This window comes from Camelus bactrianus, chromosome 7 (assembly GCF_048773025.1).
Source record: "Camelus bactrianus isolate YW-2024 breed Bactrian camel chromosome 7, ASM4877302v1, whole genome shotgun sequence".
NCBI lineage: Eukaryota > Metazoa > Chordata > Mammalia > Artiodactyla > Camelidae > Camelus > Camelus bactrianus.
Genome location: NC_133545.1, coordinates 14,194,506 through 14,217,289, shown reverse-complemented (window position 1 = coordinate 14,217,289; position 22,784 = coordinate 14,194,506). Strand labels below are relative to the sequence as shown.

Sequence of the window (22,784 nt, the reverse complement as noted above, 5' to 3'; positions counted from 1 at the left end):
TGCTGCCACATGGGTGAATCCTGGAATCATGACACTAAGTGAAAGAAAGCAAGCTGCAAAAGATCACATATGGTATGATTCCATTTATTCAAAATGGCCAGAATAGGCAAATACGCAGACAGAAAGTAGACCAGTGGTGCCAAGGGCTACAGGGAACAGAGAAATGGGGAGTGGCTGCTAATGGGTACAGGGTTTCTTTGGGGTATGATTAAAATGTTCCGTAAATAGACAGTGTGGATGATTGCCCAACTCTGTGAATATTCTAAAATGCATGCTTTCAAAAGGTGAATTTTATGGTATGTAAACTATATTTCAATAAAGCTGTTACAAAAATAAAAGCAATCCAACTCCTCATAAGAACATATTGAGCTCAGTTATTCTGCCTAGAATTTATTCCTTTACAAGTAATCATTTTGACATTATAGTTCACCAGTTTTTGGCTAGACTGTTAAGAAATCAATAGCCTACTTTCCTAAGGAAAAAAGATAAAAATACATTTCTGAACCTCCAAGAATTAAAGCCAGAACATTCAGGATCCCAATCTAAAATAGAAAGGCAATCGGCCTTATCCATCTCAGTCAAAGGAACACTCAAATAAAAGAACTATCAAATAAGAGATTAGTTACAGTACCTCCCATACAACATTAGCATTGTCTGCTATTCCATCAGATGCATCCATTTTGTTTCATTTTGTTTTTATTTTTAATTTTTTATTGAAGTTTAGTTGATTTATAATGTTGTGTTAGTTTCTGGTGTATAGCAAAGTAATTCAGTAATATATATTATTTTTCATATTTTTTTCCATTATGGCTTATTACAGGATATTGAATATAGTTCCCTAAGCTATATAGTAGGACCTTGTTGTTTATCTACTTTATTATAGTAATTTGTATCTGCTAATCCCAAACTCATAATTTATCTGCCCCATCCCCAACACCCTTTTGCCCTTTGGTAACCGTAAGTTTGTTTTCTACGTCTGTGAGTCTGTTTCTGTTTTGAAATAAGTTTATTTGTATCATATTTTAGATTCTACATATAAGTAATATCGTATGGTATTTTGTTTTTCTCTTTCTGGCTTACTTCAATTAGTATGATAATCTCTAGGTCCATCCATGTTGCTGCAAGTGGCATTATTTCATTCTTTTTATGGCTGAGTAGCATTCCGTTGTATAAATAAACCACATCTTGTTTATCCTGTCTTCTGTCAATGGACATTTAGGTTGCTTCCACATCTTGGCTATTGTAAATAGTGCTGCTATGAATTGGGGTATCTTTTTCAATGAGAGTTTTCTCTGGATATACACCCAGAAGTGAGATTGCTGCGTAATATGGTATCTTTATTTTTAGTTTTTTAAGAAACCTCCATATTGTTTTCCATAGTGGCTGCACCAACGTACATTTCCACCAACAGTGTAGGAGGTCTCCCTTTTCTCCACATCCTCTCCAGCATTTATTATTTGTAGACTTTTTGATGATGGCCATTCTGACCAGTATGAGGTGATACCTCATTACAGTCATGACTGACATTTCTCTAATAATTAGTGATGCTGGGCATCTTTTCATGTGTCTATTGGCCATCTGTATGTCTTCTTTGGAGAATGTCTATTTAGGTCTTATGCCCATTTTTGGATTGGGTTGTTTGCTTTTTTGATAGTGAGTTGTATGAGCTGCTTGTATATTTTGGAAATTAAGCCCTTGTCGGATGCATCATTTACAAATATCTTCTCCCATTCTGTAAGTTGTCTTTTCATTTTGTTTGTGGTTTCTTTTTCTGTGCAAAAGCTTGTTAAGTTTGACCAGATCCCATTTATTTATTTTTGCTTTTATTTCTATTGCCTTGGGAGACTGCCCTAAGAAAACACTGCTGTGATTTATGTCAGAGAATATTTTGCCTATATTCTCTTCTAGGAGTTTTACAGTACTATAGTATTAAGTATATATTTAAGCCTTTAAGCCATTCTGAGTTTATTTGTGTGTATGGTGTGAGGGAGTGTTCTAACTTCCTTGATTTACATGCTGCTGTCGAGTTTTCCCAGCACAATTGCTGAAGAGACTGTCTTTTCTCCACTGTATATTCTTGCAGATGCATCTATTTTGAATCTCTAACTACCTTTTAAACTCATTTTGATTATAAACCATGTATTTTAAATTTTTTGAAATTTCCCTCTGTACTGACTCGTTCATTACTAGTTTTAAGTGTTCAACGACATTAAAATCACCTGGTTCAATTCTTCAGTGTGTTTATCTCCAGATGACTACTGGGAATAAAACAGGCAGAAAATACCAAACGCAGCAGGGGTAAAGGATATGGTTGTCTTAGTTAAATAGTTTCAGAACCTTCATAACGGTGATAAGAAATCTCAAGTGCCCAAAAGATGTTAGGGTCCCAGTTCCCCCACTGTAGAAAGTGGCAGGGCTGGGTATGAGCTTGTCTCTGCAGAGAACTGGCAGACGTCTACAACACCCTTAGAACAAGCTGGAGCAATGCACTACCCAGGGCACTTCCCACTGGTTCCAGAAAAGGGGTAAAACGGCCTGATGTGCATTTTTAATAGGTATAAAACTAGACCCAGTCAAGGCTGGTAGAGCAGACAGCTCAGGCTTTCCGGCTTCAAAGCTTATTGGCATTTCAGTCTTATTTCTGGACTCTACACTCTCTGATATAGCTCGTTTCATTTTTCAAATTTCTGCCCCCGTCCAGTGCTCACGATGCCCAATCTAGCTGATACCCATTCTGAAGTACAAGCATCAGGACGCTGCAGTTTTTTCATTTGGCAAAGTGTTTCATTCTACTCTGTCTAATGAAGTCTTCTTCTATCACTCTTACCCATGGTTTGTCATTTTTACTTCTGGGGCCTGAGAAACTTTTGATGGGACATGACTCATGGGTCGGGAAGAGACAAGAAGGAAGTACCAGCAGTGCTTAAAAAGCTAGAAGGTCAAATGCTCCCCAACTTTCAAGTCAACATCTGACCTCTTTCCCTACCTGCTGTACGTTCATACTCTGCCACTCAGGTGGAGACTTCTTCATAATTTTCTTAACCTTCAAAGATATGCTTGATGTTGTTTTGAACATACAAGAGAGAAGGCAAAAATATGAAAAAAGGAAAGCAAGAAAGATGGTAGATGGATGGATGAATCACAAGGGAATGAAGGAAACCACCGCCTCTCCCCAAGCCCACCTGGCCTTGCCTATGCTGCTCCCCAGAGTTGGAAATGCAGTCAGTATTCCTGAATGCCCTGAGCTGCTAGGGAAAAAAAAAAAAATCAAGCTTGGAATGAGCAAGGAGGACTGGACAGCAGGAAAGTAAACAATGACATCCTTTACATCATTACAACTCTAAATATAGCGCATAAACAAACAACAAAAGCATTTGCCCATTAGACCCAGAGCCAGAGAGCTTGGGACCCTCCAGTTCCCCCAACCATACAATTTGGAAAACGTCAGACTGTAGGCTTCAGCTCTCAGTGTCCACAAACCACAAAATGGGTAACAGTTCTGACTGCCTGACCTCCCTCCCCGGCCCCACTGCACGCCGGGATGCGGGTCCTCGCAGAGAGCCCTGTCAATCGGGACGGAGCTCCTTCTCTCTGACGATGGCTCTTCATCCTAATCCTGAATGGGAAAGAAAGGGGGTGTGTTTACACGCCCAGGCGTGCACCACCGGGGGTGAGGGCAGGAGGAAGGGGATTAGTAACTGTCCTGGAAGAAATAACTATGGTTTTGCGGCTGGGAAAATGCTGTCCGGAAGAACTGAGCCTCAGTTCCATCTCCGTGGGAAAAGCTTTACTTTAGGATGTGCCCCCTGTCACTTCCTGGGAAACTTTACACAAAAATGTCTTTTTGAGAGAGTTCTATTCCAGCTGTAAATTTACTGCATCTCTCCCTTCTGCGGTTGACTTCAGTCCTTTGTGCCATTTGTTCTCACACCTGAAATCATAATTCTTAATCTGTGATACCACTGTTGTTGCTAAGTAACGCAGGGGCTGGTATCAGTAGGTTCTAGCTTGGAGCGGAGGGGAGGGTGAGATTTGCCCCTTGTAAGCTTCCTCCTCGTGAAGGGTGGAGGTGGTTTGTGGAGACACGCCAGTCTTCCAGAGAAAATTCCATATTCAGTGCCACGTTACAGAGGTGCCTTCCTCTCTCCTCCAACTCCCTCCCTTGCTGGGAAGCAGTTTCTCCCCAAGACAGAGAACAGCCAGAATGCCTGGCTGCTCTGACTACTCATTTCACTCTGGCCTTTATTTAGTAGGATTTCATTTAACTGGTATCTATTCATTAATACAACTTGTGAAGCACTGTGCCAGGTGCTACAAAGAATAAAAAGAGATCAGAAAAACCCTCAAGAAACTTATAGTTTAGTAGGAAAAACAGGACACATACTAAAAGTAACTAATATAAGACAAAGCAAAATAAGGATCACAAGATAAACACCAACAATACAAACAAGAAAGTCCAGGGGAACAATATTCAATATCTTGTAGTAACCTATAATGAAAAAAATATAAAAATGAATATATGTATGTATATCTGTGACTGAAACATTATGTTGTACATCAGAAATTGACACATTGTAAACTGACAATACTTCAATAAAAAAAGAAAGGAAGGAAGGAAGGGAGGAAGGAAAGAAAGAAAGAAAGAGAGGAAGAAAGAAGGAAGGAAGTCCAAATGCAGATCAGGTCATTTGCATTAAGGAAATTTCAGCTAAGACATCCTGGAGAAATAAGTGGGCATTTAAAATATTTCCTCACTTGGAGAGAAGGGATGGAGGGATCCTAGCTGAGAAAGAAACATAAATGAGACACAGAAAAATTCAGGTCATTGTGAGGAAACTAGAGTTTTGTATCAGAGAGTTAGATGAAGTTTTTTCCTCGAGGAAGTAACAAGACTGGAGCTCCGTTTTATGACTCTGATATCAACAAGTGTATTAAACAGATCCTCCAAGGAGTTTTCATCACTGATTCCAAATGTTTTTTAGAGTTAAATACACTATTTATACCACCAGAAGTTTATTGGCACAATATTTTATTTCTTGTTGATGTTATTTTTCTCTCTGTGGTCTACCAACTAAGATAACCCACCTCTCACATTTATAGAAAGAGATTTAACACAGTGTGACATGTTGAGGGCTCTGGAAATTCTTCCCTGAGCAAAGTTATTTCCCCCATTTATCTATGAATTTCTTATACAAATGCAGTTTCACCTGCAGGACCTTCTATTAAAATACAAATACTTCTGCAGATGCAACATGCTAAGTCCACATCAGATATTTTGGAGAACTTAATAAGCAGGGGGTTGAGGGCTAGACACACCTGGGTCCAGACCCCAGATCAGACATTCACTGATCATACGATCTTAGCCGAGTGAGGTACACAGTCTGAGCATGTACTTTTCACTATCCAAAAAAATAAGCACAAAAGCAAATCCACTTTGCACGGTTATCTCCTCTGAGGCTTGACTGCCACATCTCCTTTGTGCAATACCTGACAAACAGTGAGCACTCAATAAATGCTTTGTGAAGCACTCAACAGCCAGTACTTGGTTCATTTTCTCTCACATCTCCAGCACCCAGCAAAATGCCTGGCCTACACTGGGTGCTTAATGCCTGCTTCTGATACTGTTGTCAAAAAAGGAAGCAATGGGGCATTGACTTTGAACTTCCCCTCTACCCCTCCCCACTGGCTATGTGAGCTTGAGCAGTTTCTTAGCCTCTCTGAGCATCAGTCTCCTCTTCACAAATGAAGAAAATCACCACTTTACAGTTATTGTAAAGAGATCCTTTAAGAAAAGTGTCTGGAATATTCTAGGGGTATAAATAAAGGCAAGCTTTCTCTGCTTTAATAGGATCTAATTATTGGCTCTCTGCCCTGTTCCCTCTCCGGAAGAGAAGTCCTTCACTCATGCTGTCCTTTTAAAGAGTCTCATTGGCCCCCGGCTCACCCATTTAACATAAATAAAACTATATCTGCTATGATCAGTTATCTGCAGGAACAGAGGCAGGGTAGTTTTGAATCCTTAAAGAAAAAGTTAAAAGATTTAAACACTCATACTGGCTGGGGGAGGCTATGAAGAAACTCTTGAACTACAAGCTTGGGTGGACACAAGAAAGGAGAGGAAAGGGGATTATTTTTGCTTTCCATGAAGAGTCATGCATTAAAAAAATTATTCACAGCATAGCTTTGCCTATCAACCAAAAGAAATGGAAAATGATGTTTATCCCTCGAGGGTAGAACAAAATCTCTGTCTGTCTGTTTAGCCTAATCTTACTCTGCAGGCTTACGGAGTTGAACAGACATCCTTTCTAAATCCTCACCCACATCTCCTTCTCTATGTTCAACTTAAATTACTCGTTTTCTTAAGTCGGCGTTTTCAGCTGTGTTTCCACCGACTCATTCTCTAAGAGAGTAAGGAAAGTACCAGGAGCAGCTGGGCTGTATATTACCTATTTGTTTACACATTCCTGTCATTAAAAACTACAGGTTGGCACACACGGATGACTCCACTGTTGTGCTGATGTGTAATGAGTGCTATTTTGCCAAGATGCTTTAAAAAGATAATTTCACTCTGTATGCCTTTTCCCTCACTTTATTTATGTTTTTTAGCATAATAGGCTCAGGCTTGTGTGCATCTCCAGTAAATCCATTTCTTTGTCTTTCAGCTGTGCTTGGGGGAAGCGAACGCTGACTCATGCTGGGTCTGACATCTCTGTTGAGCGTGACAGCATTCTCCTTACCTGCCTGACGATCACTGGTGCTGTTTCTGGTGAGGGAGTGAACGGAGGGGAAATGCCTGTTATCCCCTGACGCCTGGGGAGTGGGGGTTGGGGGGAAGAACAGGCTCCTGGCCAAAAAGGAGCCACCCCGAGTCCCCATGAATTGTTGAGGCAACCTGCTGGCATGAGAGCTTCCTGGACAAGGTTCCAAAGAGAAGCAGCAGTGGGTGGTTTCCCAAGCACATGCGAGACAATGATTTGTGGCAATACAGGATTGTCCCCACTAGAAACAATGCGAAAAACCACACTCTTCAAGGCCAAACAAGGGCAGTGCAGTGCGTAAGCACACAACCCAGCAGATGGATCCGAAAACTCTGCCCTAAGTTTTCTGAGCTCAAACACGGAAATGACTCACATCTATTCTTGCTCCCATCTCCAGCCTTTCTCCTCTGAGTGCGCCCTGCATAATTAATTCCACTTGCTCTCAGCTGGACAGAATCGCTTTGAACTTTATCATTGGAAACACCTTCCAGATCACAAAGGTTCATGCTCTCATTTTAGAGTGAAGAAAACTGAGGCTAGGAGAGGCAAAGGGACTTACCTGAGTTCACACAGGTCAGCCGAGGCTGAGCCAACCTCAGAAGTGTGGCCCCAAGTGGCAGTGAGCTACACAAAGCTGGAGAGGATCCCCTCTGTGATGCTCAGTGATGACACAGGCAGCTCTCGAGTCGAGGGAGAGCAAGGAGACGGGGTATTTTGTTTCCTCCCCCACCTAATCTATTACGAAGCACTCGTGAACAAGAACAAGTGTGCAGCTTCCTTTGGCCACCTGCCCTTCCCCCACCCTTAGCATTCTGATTTACCAGATGAAGGTCCCCACCTGGAAGACAGGTGACAGGATGCCTTTTGAAGACGGGGGAGTGCTAACAGCGGGGACGGCAGCCATGGGGGCTCTCACGTATTATGAGTGCAGGTGAATGACTTGCACTTGGATCTTGTTCTTAGAATTGCTGAGTCAGGTGTTATCCCTCAGTTTGCAAATGAAGAAATTGAATCCAAGAGACGTTTAGGTGACCAGCCCAAAGTGATGGAGACAGGATTTGAATCCAGGCCTAGCTGATTCCCAAGTCAATGCTACCCTAGACTGGGAAGAACCAGGCACTGGACCTTTCCTTCTGTGCTTAGGACTGAGATTAGTAGCAGAGCCAGGCTTCTCAACTGCAGTCCTCCTCACCAAGCATGACTTCATCCAAGTCAGTAGCCCAGCGGGGGCCAAGAAGTGGAATAAGAACTGTGTAAAATCCCTTCAGGGCTCCATTTCCACCCCCAACACCAGTTATCACCACCAGCATATTTGGCAGAGGGCACGGGGAAAGGAGAAGGAACAGGACCACGCGGGTACTTGCCTCCCCTGCCCGGTGAGCCCTCGGAAGCAGCTCATACAGTACACACACAAATGTAAGAACTTTACCAAATCCCTAAACCGTGGGTCACTGGGCTAGCTTGCTAAGTGCCAGATGATTTGCTCTGTCTGAAGAAGAGATGTGTTTCACTCTTTTCATTCTATCTGTGAAGGCCCCAAATACTGTGCATCATGCAGTACTGAAAGTAGAGCGGTTTCCAAATGCTGGTTTGCAATTACTAGGACTTCTTTTTAATATAAAATGTTTCAAAGTCTTCACCCAAGAGCTGTTTTCCTTTAGGTTTAGAGGCCTGAAAAAATACATAATGTTGAAAAGCTACTAGGAACCGGCAAACCTTCCAAACGAATTTGGTATTTTGTCATAACAGCATCTAGGTACATTTGGAGCAAAGAAATATTACATTTATGCATGAGCTACATAGTTTATGCAGTTTTCAGACTGTACTGGGAGTGTGGATGGATTCATGGGCCCCTGTAATAACCCAGCAGCTCACAGGAGAGGCCTAAGTGAGCCACCACTGAAGTCAAGGCCCCCAGCATCCTCCAGGCCTGTGCTTCTCAAACTTCCATGCATCCGTGAATCACGCAGAGACCCTTTTAAGATGCCAGATGCTAACTCGGCAGGCCAGGGCCAGGCCTGAGACTCTGCATTTCTAGCAGGTGTGCTGCTGCTGCGTGTGGTCACACTGAGGAGCACGGCCCCGTCACTCATACCAACCCCAACTCTCACTCACCTACTAGTCCACTCAACAGCGTTTCCCCAACCCGTCCAGTCATACACCCTCTTCCCACCATTTCTCTGAAGAGGTGACTATGGCGAGGAGGGGTGTGTGAATGTAGCCCCCCAAAAAGTGATTCTCTTCTCCTGGGTCTGGCTACATCCCCTTGACTCCCGTTGCACTTGGAGGGCAGGCTGGTAACACACAGCCGTTAAGCTCTCTGCCTGTGACGGCCTCACTGCAGTTCCACGTGCCCTTGTGCTGCTGTTGGTGGTGTTCAGTTGTCATCTCCTTGAGAGCAAGGATGATGTTTCAGCATATATTGTCCACAGCCACTACTGTCTGCCAATAAATGCTTGACGGTTAATAAAGTATCCGGATGAGAAACAGATGCACCCTGGTAAGAACAAGCATGGGAAACAATTCAGCATATGAATGAAAGAAATAAATATATATACTAATTAATCACTAAATATTTATTTCACAAAAATGATAAGCGCCGTTTATTGAGCGCTAAGAGTCAGGCACCAGGCTAAGTGCCTTTTACATTATCTTATTTAATGTCACAAAGACCCTATGAGGGAGATTCCAAAGTCCATACTTCGAGTGCCTCCTATGTACCAACTCAGTTACAACCTGGCGGAAGGTCATAGAACAAGGCACTCCCCTGCTGCCCGGGCAGTCGCAGGCATAAGTCATGAGGCTGCAATATGATGAGTATAAGAATCCAGGTCCGTGCAAAGTGCACGGGAGGAGAGAGCGAACCGACTGGGAATGCTGGGAAAGGCCTAAGAACTGACTTTTACACTAATTCTTCAAAAAAAAAAACACAGACTCAAGCAGAGAGAGAACGAAGGGCATAAAAGGGGACAAGACTGCACATGCAAAGCAAGGGTGTAACAGAGCATGGTAAGGGGGCCACGGCTGGAACCCACGTTGCACATGGCGCCATGGAGGGGAGCGCGGAGCGTAGGAAGGTGGTTCTTTCTCTGGGGAGGTGGGGGCAAGTAGGGTGGAAGATCACCTGGGGACCTTTGGCAAACTGTACATCCCCACCCCAGGAATGTGTTGCCCCTCTTCCCTATCACTCGTCAGCTGATGAGAACCTCCTGGGGAAGAGAGTTTGGGAATGGAGAGCATGACAGGCTCCCACAGTGGCCGGGATACGGCTAACGTTAGGGGAACACCACTGCAGACGGGGGACGATGAGCGCCGGGTCGGGGGCTTTATCCCCCAGGCAGTGGAGGAAGAGGGCTTTAGAAACAGGGAAATGACAGCATCGAATCTATTTTTAGAAGATGCAGAGTATGGATCGGAGTGGAGAAAACGTGGAGACAGGGAGAACATGAGGCTGCCAAAATAGCAATAATAAAGATAATAATAGAATATACTTACCGATGTCCCAGGCACTGTTCTAATTTAATGGTGTAATCAACAGACTTGAGAGTCTGAGCTGAGGCAACGTCTGGAGGAATTAAGGGGAGGAATTACTTCAGGAGAACTCTCTAATCGGACTTAGTGTTATAAAGATGGTACCAGGTACCAGACTGAAGTCTCAGGCTGTCCTAACCCCTGCCCCTTTCCCTCTCAGCACTGAATAACGGGATAGATAACTTAGGTGTGTGTGTCCTGATGGGCAGAGGTTTAGAGACTAGGAGAGTCTCCAAGATCAGAAAAATTATAGTTTAGTTGAAACCACATAGTTTGGGGTGGGGGGGGAAGAGGTAAAACAATTTTCCAGAGCTAGCAGTGGTTTGGATGCAACGGCCCTGGCCAGAAATGATGCAGGAGTAAGGAGTTATCCTGCTTTCATGAGCAAGAGTCCCATGAACTTCCTGGGTTTGCTGATCTCAGAAAATGGGGAGCTGGGATGCTTAGTGCTGCTCTCCAAGAGAGCCACTGCAGCTACTGTCCTAGGGGGAGCCTGATGACGCGAAATAGTATGACATAGTGTTGAAATAATAAAAGAATAGTTGGCAATAGTAAGTTTAGAGAGAGTCAAAATACTTCTATAATGCTAATGGCATATTCCCTTTAAATTAACAGATTTACGTACAAATTCATTCATCACTCATTTTTTTGAGTGGTTGCTATGTGCCAGGCAAAACGCTTAGGGCTGGGTCAAGGAAATGCAAGGAAAACAGTTTTTTATAAGAAAAAAACTAGACTATGAAACTACTAATCAAGTTTTATTGCTCCCCCAAAACACTTATTATTAAAGTCTTACATTTTCTCAGACTGCTAGACAGGCTTTACAGTAAAGGTAAAACAGAGAACACGTGCCGTGAAGGTTACACCTTGACTGGTCACCAAAGTGTAAGCCCGGGGGTGGGTGTAGCTCAGTGGTAGAGCACATGCTTAGCATGCAGGAAGTCCTGGGTTCAATCCCCAGTACCTCCACTAAAAAAAAAAAATCAAGGACCCTACCCAAAAAACAAATAAACAAAATAAAAGCTTAAAAAATGTAAAAAAAAAAAAAGTGCAAACCCGTGACCTGGGCCACTGGATGGAGTAGGATACACTGCAGACACATAAGAAATGTCTCATTTGCTAAGAGAGTTTATTCCTAGCCCACACTGCCTGTCTATACAGGATTGGCTGGGGGTCTCCAGGACCCAAGCTGACGATGGAGAATGTTGCCAGTAACTGTGGCAGAAGGCAAAGACGTCCCTTGAGGGGCCTGCATTGGTAAATAAACATTCCTGCCCAGAAGTTGCATGCATCACTTTCAACCACCACATATTGTCCAGAACTAGTCACCTAAACATAAGGGAGCCAGGAAGCACAACCTACCATGTTCCCAGAGTTGGGAGGGCCGGAATATCGGGTGAACAGCACCAATGCCCACCACGGACACGTGGCAGAGTAGCCCTGTTTCAGCTGACTGTAATCCCAAAGATTGAGCTCATGCATCAGCCTTGATCTGACAGTCTAACGTGATTACTGTCAACAGACAAACTAAAATCGTGGCTGAATTCTGCTCCTGAAGCAATGGTGTGCTACCCAAAGATGAAGTGATAAAGAAGGGGGATGGACCTTATAACACATGAAATTGAGCTTAAAGTCATTAAACAGTAACACCCCTGAGCTACTCCTTACCTACTGCTGTCAGGAGGCTCTTTAATGGCATTACACTGGAAGAGTTATGGGGTTTTGCAAATGGCAAGATCCATCCTAGGCTCCACTGTGACCAAGAGCTGACAAAAAGGATTTAATACACCTCCTTCCATCACTCCCACCCATAATCACAGCCTGCAGAAGCCAGCTTCCCTCCCAAAATTATTTCCTGATCAACCTCGGGAGAAAACAAACACAAAATACTCCCTTAGAAAGACCAAGAAGTACTAGTGTTTTGCAAAGCTTATCAGGGAGAACTGAAATCTACCATGTAAATTCCTTTGATGTGGGGGAAAACTGACACATAGTATAAAGGCTGTGACCCAGCCTTCCAGATCAGTCACACTGTGCAGGACAAGAATGACATGTACACCAGTTTGGATCAAGTCATACTGGTTAAAGGTGACTGAGCTCTGGTTCCATCCATAGTGAGGAGAAATGCAGCCTGATCTCAGAATGAATTGTCCCTTCTTCATTATCAGCGTTAAATTTTATATAAACAAGAGTCTTCATAATTTCTGATTATTCTGGCAAAGCCAGGTAGGGAGTAACTCTCGAAGCATCTATCAGCACTTGCTTCATTATATATTTTACTTTGTTTTGTATCTCTCACAACAATCTGTGCAGTAATTGTCATCTTTAGTTTACAGATGAAAACTCTGAACTTCAAGGAAGTTGAGTGACTTGTTCAAGGTCCAGCATCTCTTAAGTGGTAGATCCCAGGAAGATCCCCTTCACTTCCCGTTCCCCCAGGCTTCTTCTTTGGAGGAGAACCAGTCTCCTGTTGTAAAAGAAGTGTTTATAATAATAATTAATAGTGCAGGCTCTGGGCAGATAGACCTGGATACGAACCCAGCTCCAAGTTTTTGAGCAGCCATTTAAGTTGCAGTTTCAACATAATTGTAAAATGGAGATAAGCGTCCCATCATATGGTTTTTATAAAGAATAAATAAAATATATATATAATGCTTAGGTGCATCAAAAGCACTCAATAAACGTTGGCTGTCATCATCACCATCCAGGTTCTACGTCCCATAAAGGTGACAGGCATTTAACTGTCAATGGTTAATGCCTGTCAATGGTTACACACAACCTCTTAAGCAATTTCACGTATATTTCCCTGGAGGCTTAATGGTAGTAAAGTGCCAAAGCGAAATGACTGACGACCTGCTCTTTCAACTTCAAGGTCATGATACTGAGCCCCTAGCATGACCATCATAACTAAAATTTGGTATCTTAATGTGTCATAGAGACACCACTCCATCCACACCCTTTGTGTTTATTAATTCATTTAATCCTCACTCACAGTAACACTATTGTGGCAATAGAATTGGCAAATTCTATTAATATAACCATTTCACAGATAAGGAGATCGAGGCCAAGAGAGCTTAAGTAACTTGCCTAACTCCATACACCTAGGGAGGGGCAGAGTCAAGATTTAAACCCAAGAAGCCTGACCTTAAAGCCTGTGCTCTACCCACTAAGCTATGCTGCCTCTGTGCGGTATTAATTAGGCGCAGTCATATCCGAGGCAGTAACACTACAGGACGTGTTGCATGTGTAACATGAAAGCCACAGCCTGCCAAGTGATTGCTGCATGATGAACCGAAGCATAAGTTTTAAGAACAGTCAGTAATGTGAGTTGTGAGAAATGTAAAGAATTCAAGGTGGCAACGCCTCAATGACCCTGCGAAAACATTCGAAGGACACAATTTGACAAGCAATCAGAAGAGAGGGAGACCCTCCATTTCAGCAAAGTAAACAGGCCGATGATGACGCGGACAGGCAGCGTCTATCCACATGAGAGCAGAGACTTGGGGGAGTCAGCTACAGCACTCATGAGCGATTGCGCTAGTTCACGGGTCTCCTCAGCATTGCTAAGACAAAGAGAAGAGCCCTCTCAGGAGCACCGAGACGAGAAAGAACAACTGCGTATCGACCCACATCAGAGAAGAGGCTGACAACCAACTCGTGACTTGGCCTTTGATTTCTTATTTGGGTTTGGCAATCTTAGAGTCTTCTTTGTATGCATTAGAGTAAGTGAGTAAAGATGAATCCAAAGCTCATAGTCCCAGGGCAGATTCAGGTCAGGGGGAAGGGATGAAAAGTGACCATGATCATCACTCTGGGTCATGTCAGGTGGGGGTTGAAGGGCTGTGGATGCCAGCACTTTGGGAACCATCCCGTTGGGTGTTGAGTGCACTGATGCTGACTTTACAGCATTAGACAAGGAGGATGTCTACCACGCAAGGAACTGAAATAGAAAGAAACCGACCTCCACTTAACTTCACCCTCCATGTGGGGGAAGGCTCCGAGGGACCTGCCATCTTCATCACACTCTCCAGTTGCAGACCGCTCTGCAAAGATGGAGGAAAGTCCTTAGCTATAAATTTCAAATCCTAAAACAGCTCCTACCATGAGACAGATGGAAAAATGCGTTTTTGGCAAAATTCTAACCCACTCGAATGCAGTGATTTTTCTCCAAATTGAATCTTAGCATTTCAAGCTGTGCATTTAATGCTGGCAAAACGCAACTTCCTGGCTCAAGATATTTAATAACTAATAGTTATTGAGTGAGGTATGGGCAAGTGAGACTAATACCTGGATATAAATTTTCTAGAAATAATCTAAGAAGTGCAAAGGGAAAACAAGTTCGTAATGAGGCAAAACGGATTTTTGCTAGATGTAAAAATAGCGCAGGACACGTTATTAAAGCCAAAGGGCAGCTCTGCTACTTCTATTGATCAATGGTTTGTACTTTCAATTCTCCTTTTTCGAAAGGTCTTGCAGGGGGATGTAGGGGTGGGTGTGAAGGTACAATGAAGAACGGAGGGAAGAATGAGAAGGAATCACCAGCGGAGCGGGATGACCCCCCCACACACACACTCACAAAAGCCTTTGGGAGGCCTTTTCTAATAGGTCTCTCAGTTCAAGAGTTAAGAAAAACTCTCAGCGCTGGAATGGAACACTGTCGAGTGTCTTACCAAGTAGGGAAAAGTGCACAGGAGTTCAAATTCCATCATCAACTTCATCCCTCTTAGAAGGGGTGAGTCTCTCACTCTCTTGAGCATTTGACTACTTCTAGCTTCTCTGACTACATGGACTTGAGCTGCTCCAAGCAACGTGGCACACAAATCGAGGCTCGGAACTAGATGAGAAATGCCTCAAAGTCTCTAAGTGTTATTAAACTACAGAACAAGTATGGAGCGAAGTCTGAGCCTACAAACAGTTCAGAGGCAGAACGAACTACGTGGGGTTGTTGTTTGTTTAAAAACAAATGGCACACCGGTTTTAGGTCAAATAGATACATAAACTGAAAGAAAATACATTCCTTGGACAGCAATTTCCTGTCCTGGATTACTCAAGACATCTCCAAGTTTGGACAATGGAAGATTAAGCTTCTCCTGAGCTACCTTAAATCCTACTGCAAACATATAAATATCAATAATTACCCAAAAGATTTGCTCTCTTTTTGCTTCCCAGTAAAAAACAGTACTAAATAACATTGGCTTTCAGTTCATAAAGGTAGAATTATTTGTTTTATTACTTTTCTTGGGTATTTATAGAGTCTGCATTTCTTCCCCTGAATCTTTCAAAAAGCTATCGTTCACTTTCTCCCTGGAGCAGCACAGGGAAGAGCACACACTGCGCGTGCCGAGAGCAAGGGGAATGGGACAGCCCTCCCTCACACACCCCCATGTGAAGGCAGGACATCTGATCCCTCTTAGGAAACCATGTTATTTGAGTTACTGGTCCAGCTTCTGCAAGTGCCTAGGGTACTCATCTAACTGCTCCCTTTTCAGAAATGAGCTAACTGGTTTGCCTAAGAAGTTGGGGTAGGGGGGTGAGTCTACCGTGAAATAGAGGGGGAAAAAAAACCTAACTGGTCTACAAATGTCTTCGTTCTCTGATGTGGATTAAGAAGAAATCCCCTAATGAAATGGTACATTCCTTCTCTCAACAACCATTTCCGAATTCATGTATTCAGCATCACCTATTTCCTGAAATCCTACTACACGTCAGCCTTATCAAACTAAGGGACATGGATGTGCAGAAAGATGAGGACCTAGGCTCAAAGAAGCATGCAGCTCACCTGACAGTCACAGCACGAGCTATTGCCTCATGCCTCTGTAAGGTCATTTAGCACACTGAAAATTAAAAACGTGATGACAGAACAGCAAGAAAGAACTAATTCTACAACAGAGAGACTTCAGGCAGAAGCTCGCATCTAACACAGACCTTGAAAGGGGACCCTACTGCTCTTTCTGCTTCCTCTTGGGCTCCTTCTTCTGGGCCCTGATATGCTGACATGCCTTCACAGTGTCCCCTGGGTCCTCGTTTCTTCTCACCCTGCAGACTATCCCGATAATCACATTTGCTCTCGTGATTTCCGTTCCCACTGCAAAATCTCCACATCCAGCTTAGACCCAATCCCTGGACTATCGGAGTCCCTCTCACACCAGTCTTTTTCGCCCTGCTGGCTCACAGGTACCTCACATGCACTATGGCTGAAAATTCACTGTCTTCCCCATCCAGGGGATCCCATCTTCCTTTACTCTTTATCTGAGGTGTTAGCACCACTAACCAACTAAATTTGAAACCCAGAAGTCATCCTTGATCCCTTTCTTCATTCCCAATAAATCACACTCAATCATTAAGTCATCTTAATTTTAAATTCTAATGATTTCCTTCATCTTTCCATCTCCTGGCTCTGCCCTTGCCCATCTTCTTTCACCTAAACTAGAAAACTAGAGACACAAGAGTTTACATTGACCCATGCTCCGTGTAGCCATTCGAACAGTCTAGTTGGAAGTCAAGTCTGAAAAATTCACTCCCTTCTCTAAAGGCTCTCAGTAGCTACCCACACGAGTCATAAAATGGCAACAAGTCCTCATGTTCAGAACTGGCTCTCCACCCTTGGCGTCAGCCTCCACAGGAGGATCTCCCGTGAAGGTCCTCCCTCTCTCTCTTTGCATAATTTTCTCACAAGAACTTTCCATTCTTCCCCACCCAACTCTACTCTTCCAACCTCTCTGTTTTACAAACTCAGTTTGCCTCGAGTCTTAACTTCCAGACACATCTGCACCTGCCACTCAGACTGGAAGCCTCTCTTGATGCATCCTCCACTGCTAGACATCAGTTCCAGCCAGTCTCATGCCAGTTCCAGCTTCTAGAAACCCAGCTTAGACAAGAGTGCCAAGTCTCTATTATGGGGGAAAAAAAAAACACAAGATAACTTCCAGGTCCAGGCCTAACACAGTGGCCCTAGCTCTTTGCTATTATCCATGTCTACCTATTGCCCCAGGTGGAACCATTCTTGGCTGGATGTAGAGGAGACAGAAGCCTTCAACAGAAGCCTTCAGCAAGAGGTGCCCAATATTCCAATACCACCAGCCCCCACTGATACAAGCGCAGCAACCTTCCTCTCTACCCCACTCCCCACAACCTAGTAGAGCCCTCCGGGGTCAGGCATCCCAGCTGTGTGGGAAGAAGCTATAAGCTCAGAACCCAATGTGCTCTGTCCCATTAACCCCAAGTGGTAAAATGTACCCAAGACCCAGAGATCCTCCCCACTTTTGTCCATAGAGTGTGCTTGCATCAAGACTCAACTTGTCTTTCACCACTGGGAAAAAGAAAGAAGAGGCAGAAGGAAATAGGGCAGTCATCGTCCTCTCTGGTCCCCAGGTAGTTGGCAGCAGGAACCACCTGGCATGCCAGCAGTGCCACACTAGGCCAGCCATGCTAGCTGTGGGGGTCAAGTCACGGCCCCCACAAGGCACAGGTTGGGTAGCCTGGACAGGAACTAGAATGAAATGACCCATCTTTGTGGTCTTAGTTCTGAGAACTCCAGAGTCACCAGGACAGGAACCTTGGAGGGTCAGCAGTGAGCAGTCCTATAGTCATGAGGAAGCCACCGGCCACAGAGACTCCGCCCGAAGGTTGCCTCTGAACCAATTTGTCATCTGGTTATCTCTGTGGCTCATGCCTGACGCTGGAAAATGGCCTGTAGAGACTTCTGATGGGCCTAGCTTGGGAGTCGTGCTCAGCATTACGCCACCACTGAAGACAATTTCCCAAGCCCAGGACTGGCGTGGAGGCCCTCCCAACCAAAGTGCTCCCTTAAGAGCACGTTGGTCATCAGCTTTGGCCTCTCTGGGTCATCAGACACCCTCACTAGGGCAGCACACTGCATCCCTGGTGAGACACCAATCGTTTCATCATTAAATCTTCTACGTCCACCAGCTACCACTCCCTGATTTCTACCTAACCTGGCATCTCTGATTTGGGGCACCTTGTTGGAAACTCCTCAAACCCAATTCACAAGTCCGCTACCCACCCCCCAGAGTGCACACTCAGACTAATAGCTGTAATTAGCACGTGTGTACAAAGATCACATGTGGTATCACACCTCCCTAGTGCTGCCACTTGCTAGACACATGATCTTAGGAAACTGCTTAACCTCTCTTTCTGTTTCCTCACATGCAGAATAGGAATAATCATAATGCCTATTCCCTGAGGTTGGTGGGGGATTAAATGAGTTAATACATATAAATTACTTAGAACAGTGCCTGGTGCACACAATAAAAATAAATCTTAACTAGTGTCATCACTCCAGCACCACAGAATCTGCGTCCAACATGCTGCCTTCCTGCACCCAGAACCCCCAGATGTCACATTTTCCCAAGCATTTGCCTGTGTGCCCCACACTACGTGAGGTTTCAGCGAAATAGCAGCAAACAACTCAAAGACCTCATGGTGTTTATATTTTAGGGAGGGGAGAGACAGACAATGAAAAAAACCAAACACATAATATAATATCAGATGGTATCAAAAGGCACTAGGGTTATGTAATGGAGAGTGACAGAGAACAAGAGGCAAGTATTTCTATGACAGATGGGGTGGGCAGCGCAACCACCGAAAAAATAACTTATTTTTAAATTGAAGTATAGTTAATTTACAACTTTGTGTTAGTTTCTGGTATACAGCACAGTGATTCAGTTATACATATATATATATATATTCTTTTTCACATTCTTTTTCATTAAAGGTTACTACAAGCCATTGAAGATAGTTCCCTGTGCTGGACAGTAGGGCCTTGTTGTTTATCTGTTTTATATAGTAGTTTGTATCTGCAAACCCCAAGCTCCCCATTTATCCCTCCCCTCCTTCCATTCGATAACCACAGGTTCACAGATGAACTTATTTACAAAACAGACCCACAGAGGAAGAAGTAACTTTCGAGGTAAGACCTGATCACAAGCAGGGTTTCTCACCCTTGGCACTACTGACATTGCGGACCACGTAATTCTTTGCTGTGAGGGGCTGTCCTGTGCACTGTGGGATGTTTCCCAGCATCCCTGACATCTAACCTCTAGATGCCAGCAGCATCTCCACAGTCATGACAAAAATCACCCCCACTGAACAGCACTGAAATAAAATGTAACATTGTTACCATCCTGGTCTCATTTCTTGACCCAACCCATCATTGTATATTCCTGGATTATCAACTCCCTTTTAATTTTCTACATAATCAAGTCGTTTTCCACAGCCACGTCTTTGCTTGTGTTGACCTCTTGACTTTTGTCGAAGATCCTTCCCACCCTTCTTGAATTGAATAATTCCTCCTCATCTTTTAATACTCTCTCTCTAATTGTTTATCCATCTCCCCCTGCTAATACGTGAAATTCTCGTGGTAAGGGAATGGATCTCACCTGCTTGTGTACGGTACATAAAGCATATTCTAGATGCTTAATGAATCTTTGTTGAATGAATTCATTGCTATGCCCTCAAGGATGTTATGATCATTTACAGGCCAACAAGTGAAATACAGCCATAACTCCCAAGTAACACTAAAAGTGATATGTGGCATAAGAGAAGTGACAACAGTGTTATCAGAGTTCAGATTCAAGAAAAATTCCTTTCCACTTAGTAGTTAACTCACTTGCACAGAACAAAGCAAATGCTGTACGTTGTTAAATCGTGACTCCCCTCTCCGCCCCCAACACAGTCCTATAGTCACAGATCAATAAAGGCCTCACAGACCAGATGCGAGGATGTTGGGGGTTCAAACTGACCCTCACTCCTACCGGAAAGCCAGCCTACAGGTATCAGCAGATTATTTCGATGCTAAGAGCTCAAAGAATATAGAGGCCCAAGCTGTGTGTCTGAGCGAGGCCAGTGCTAAAAGGTACTTTCTGATCTCTTTCTTGCCCAGTCTCTTTAAGATATCGCACCTACTAAGTTTTATTCCTGCTTCTCTGTGTGTCAGGCCTCTCCACCCACAGCAGAGCCAACATCACACGTGTGCACTGACTCGTCCGCAGTATCCCACCCACTGCACCAATTGTTCCCTGTTTCGAACATCTTCTCTGTCTTCTCCTGGATTTGGCTGTCAGACCCTCACTGACATTGTCCCAGAGCATAACACATAGAAGTCGTTTATCCCTTTCATTACAAAGATGAACTATCTGGGAAGTATTCTGAGAAGACAGGCTGCCTAGTGAGCTAAAGACTCTCAAGACAAAATTGAAGAAAACACACCCATCTCAAATGCAAACAGGCAACCGGGAGATTGGAAGCTGCCGTGGAGTTGGGCCAAGGTGTTCGGCATGTGGTTCCAGAAAACAATCATCTCCTGGGGTTCAAAGTTCAACAAGCATAAGCTAACACTTAGAAGTCCAGGAACGTGTCATCAGCCACACAAGTGCATTCCTAAAAGGGTCCAGCTGGAACATTCTGCTAGAGCTCTGCGTGTCTGGGTGGTTTACTAAGTTAGTTCCTGCGACACTGTTGTTTGTGTATGTTCCCATTTCCTGACCCCAACTCCCACCAGATTCCTACTCCAAATGTGAATCAAAACTCAGGAGAAACTCAACACAAGTGTATCACACAAAATTCACGCACAGGTAACTTTTATCTCTATGCTTGCTGGTAGCTCATAACACAATAAGAAAAAAATGATACACTTTAAAATAACATTTTTCCCTTCAAATGCCCTAAACCACAGCAAACTCATTATCAAATAAAACTATTCCCAAAAAAGCCAAACAAAACAAAACAAAACAAAACTCTCCCAGCTGCACAGAAGTGAAAATTTCCATTGTACATGGAAACAGACAGGTCAAGTTGCTTTAGCTGGGGTCAAAATCGTGATCAAAGACTGAAACAAGACTTGGATATTTAAACTCCTAGCTTCACTTAGAACCTGGTGCTCCATGCCCTGCTGGATTTTACCTTAATATAGCTATTGAGTCCAGCCCACATTTAACACCCACTCACAGACGTTACACTAGATAACACTCCTCAACGAAGCTGTGTTCCCAGACCCACATCTTCATACCCACACAGAGACTCCAAGAATCTCAGGCTACAAGGGATCCGAAAAAATCATCCAGCCCAGCCTCTTCATTTAGTAAATTATCACAGTTGTCCAAGCTCACCATCACTCCCCACCAAGGGGAGGTCCAAGCTCACCTCACGATGGAGGGAGCAGCCCCCTCCACCATCCGACTCCGTCCATTCCAGATACACAACCTGCTGGTCCACTCTGCCCCTGCTCCCTAGGACCAACGCACAACTTGCCTTTTCTAGAACACACCATACTTCTTCAAACCTCCATAACCATGCAGTCACCTCTCTAGAGCCCACTTCCATTCCTCGTCTGTCTCCCGAATCCAGCTTCAGCAACCGGCTCAAACATCACCACCCCTAGAAGCATTCTCTGACCCTTTCAGAGAGTCTGACCGCCCCTTCCTCCATCATCCCATAACCCTTTTCACACAGTTCATTTCTCATCATGTAAATCTGTGTTGTCTGCACATCTGTTTTCTTTCACTGGAAGGTGAGTTCCTTGAAGACAGGGGCCCTATTTCATTCATTTTTGTCATCTTTGCATGTAGGCTGGCACTCAGGGACCTCTTTACAAAACCAGAGAAATGAAATAAAGAGAAATAGGAAAAAAAAAAGGAGACGGGGCCTAAAGTCAGAAAATTTAAGACATTCGCTCAAGATCACCCAAATGACATGTGGATTCCACATCAGGGGGCACCACTCACACATCGTCACACAGACCAGGAGGCAAGAAGTCACCTCACCATCTATACAACATCCCACAGCCATCAGTACATCGTTTCTGGTTCTGAGCATAGTTTCCCACCCACGGTTCTGACTCACTCTGGTGGGGACACTTGCAAATGAAAACAGGCGCACAAGGAGCAGCTGATGAGGGCACTCAGGTGAGCAGTTTAGACAGGAGTCTTCCATGCGAGACGGGTGGGCAGACCTCAGGAGGAAGACAGGCTCCCTTCCCCCAACAGACGCTTCTGGAACCGCATTTCCACCACCAAGCCCCCACCTCTTCACCGTCTAGCACACCAATCCCAAGGACAGTGTCTCTGGGGCCCGTGGGTCTCTCTGCGCCCTCTCCCAGGTTCGGGAAAGCCTCATGACTGGTCACGGCCTCTCCTTGCAAAGAGAGTCAGCCAGGAAACCCAGCCAAGAGATTAGCCAGCTGGCAGCAGCGCCGGGGATGGGCCTGTGTGAGCCCCAAGACCGGCCTCCCTGCATTGGGCAAGGGCCTCCCTGGCCGGCAAGCAGGCTTCCCAGCGACAGCCAGCCTCCTGTGCAAGTGTCAGAGCATTCCCCATCCCCCGGGGCCCAGCCCGGAGGGAGCCGCCCCTCCCCAGCCGCTGCCAATTCGCACCTCATTAGCAACAGCCTCTCCCCAGCGAAGGACCTTCAGAAGTCCCAGACGGAGCACCTCCTTGGTGCTAAATGAACTCTGGGTGTTTGGGGAGAATGGCATCTGAG

General features: G+C 44.4%; 1 protein-coding gene and 1 long non-coding RNA gene across 5 annotated transcripts in view; both read right to left on the bottom strand.

Annotated features, from left to right (window-relative positions):
- The window catches only part of DGKI (diacylglycerol kinase iota), a 396,321-nt gene that overhangs the window by 346,445 nt on the left and 27,092 nt on the right, over window positions 1–22,784 (bottom strand). The gene's annotated exons all lie outside the window — the stretch shown is intronic.
- On the bottom strand, window positions 8,345–22,750 carry LOC141578129 (uncharacterized). Of its 2 annotated transcripts, none has more exons than XR_012508072.1 (3): window positions 22,678–22,750; window positions 10,254–10,323; window positions 8,345–9,255 (listed from the first exon to the last, which is right to left on the bottom strand). It is a non-coding gene; the product is annotated as an uncharacterized LOC141578129 (long non-coding RNA). The 2 variants fall into 2 exon arrangements; XR_012508071.1 differs by lacking the exon at window positions 22,678–22,750 and adding an exon at window positions 22,149–22,468.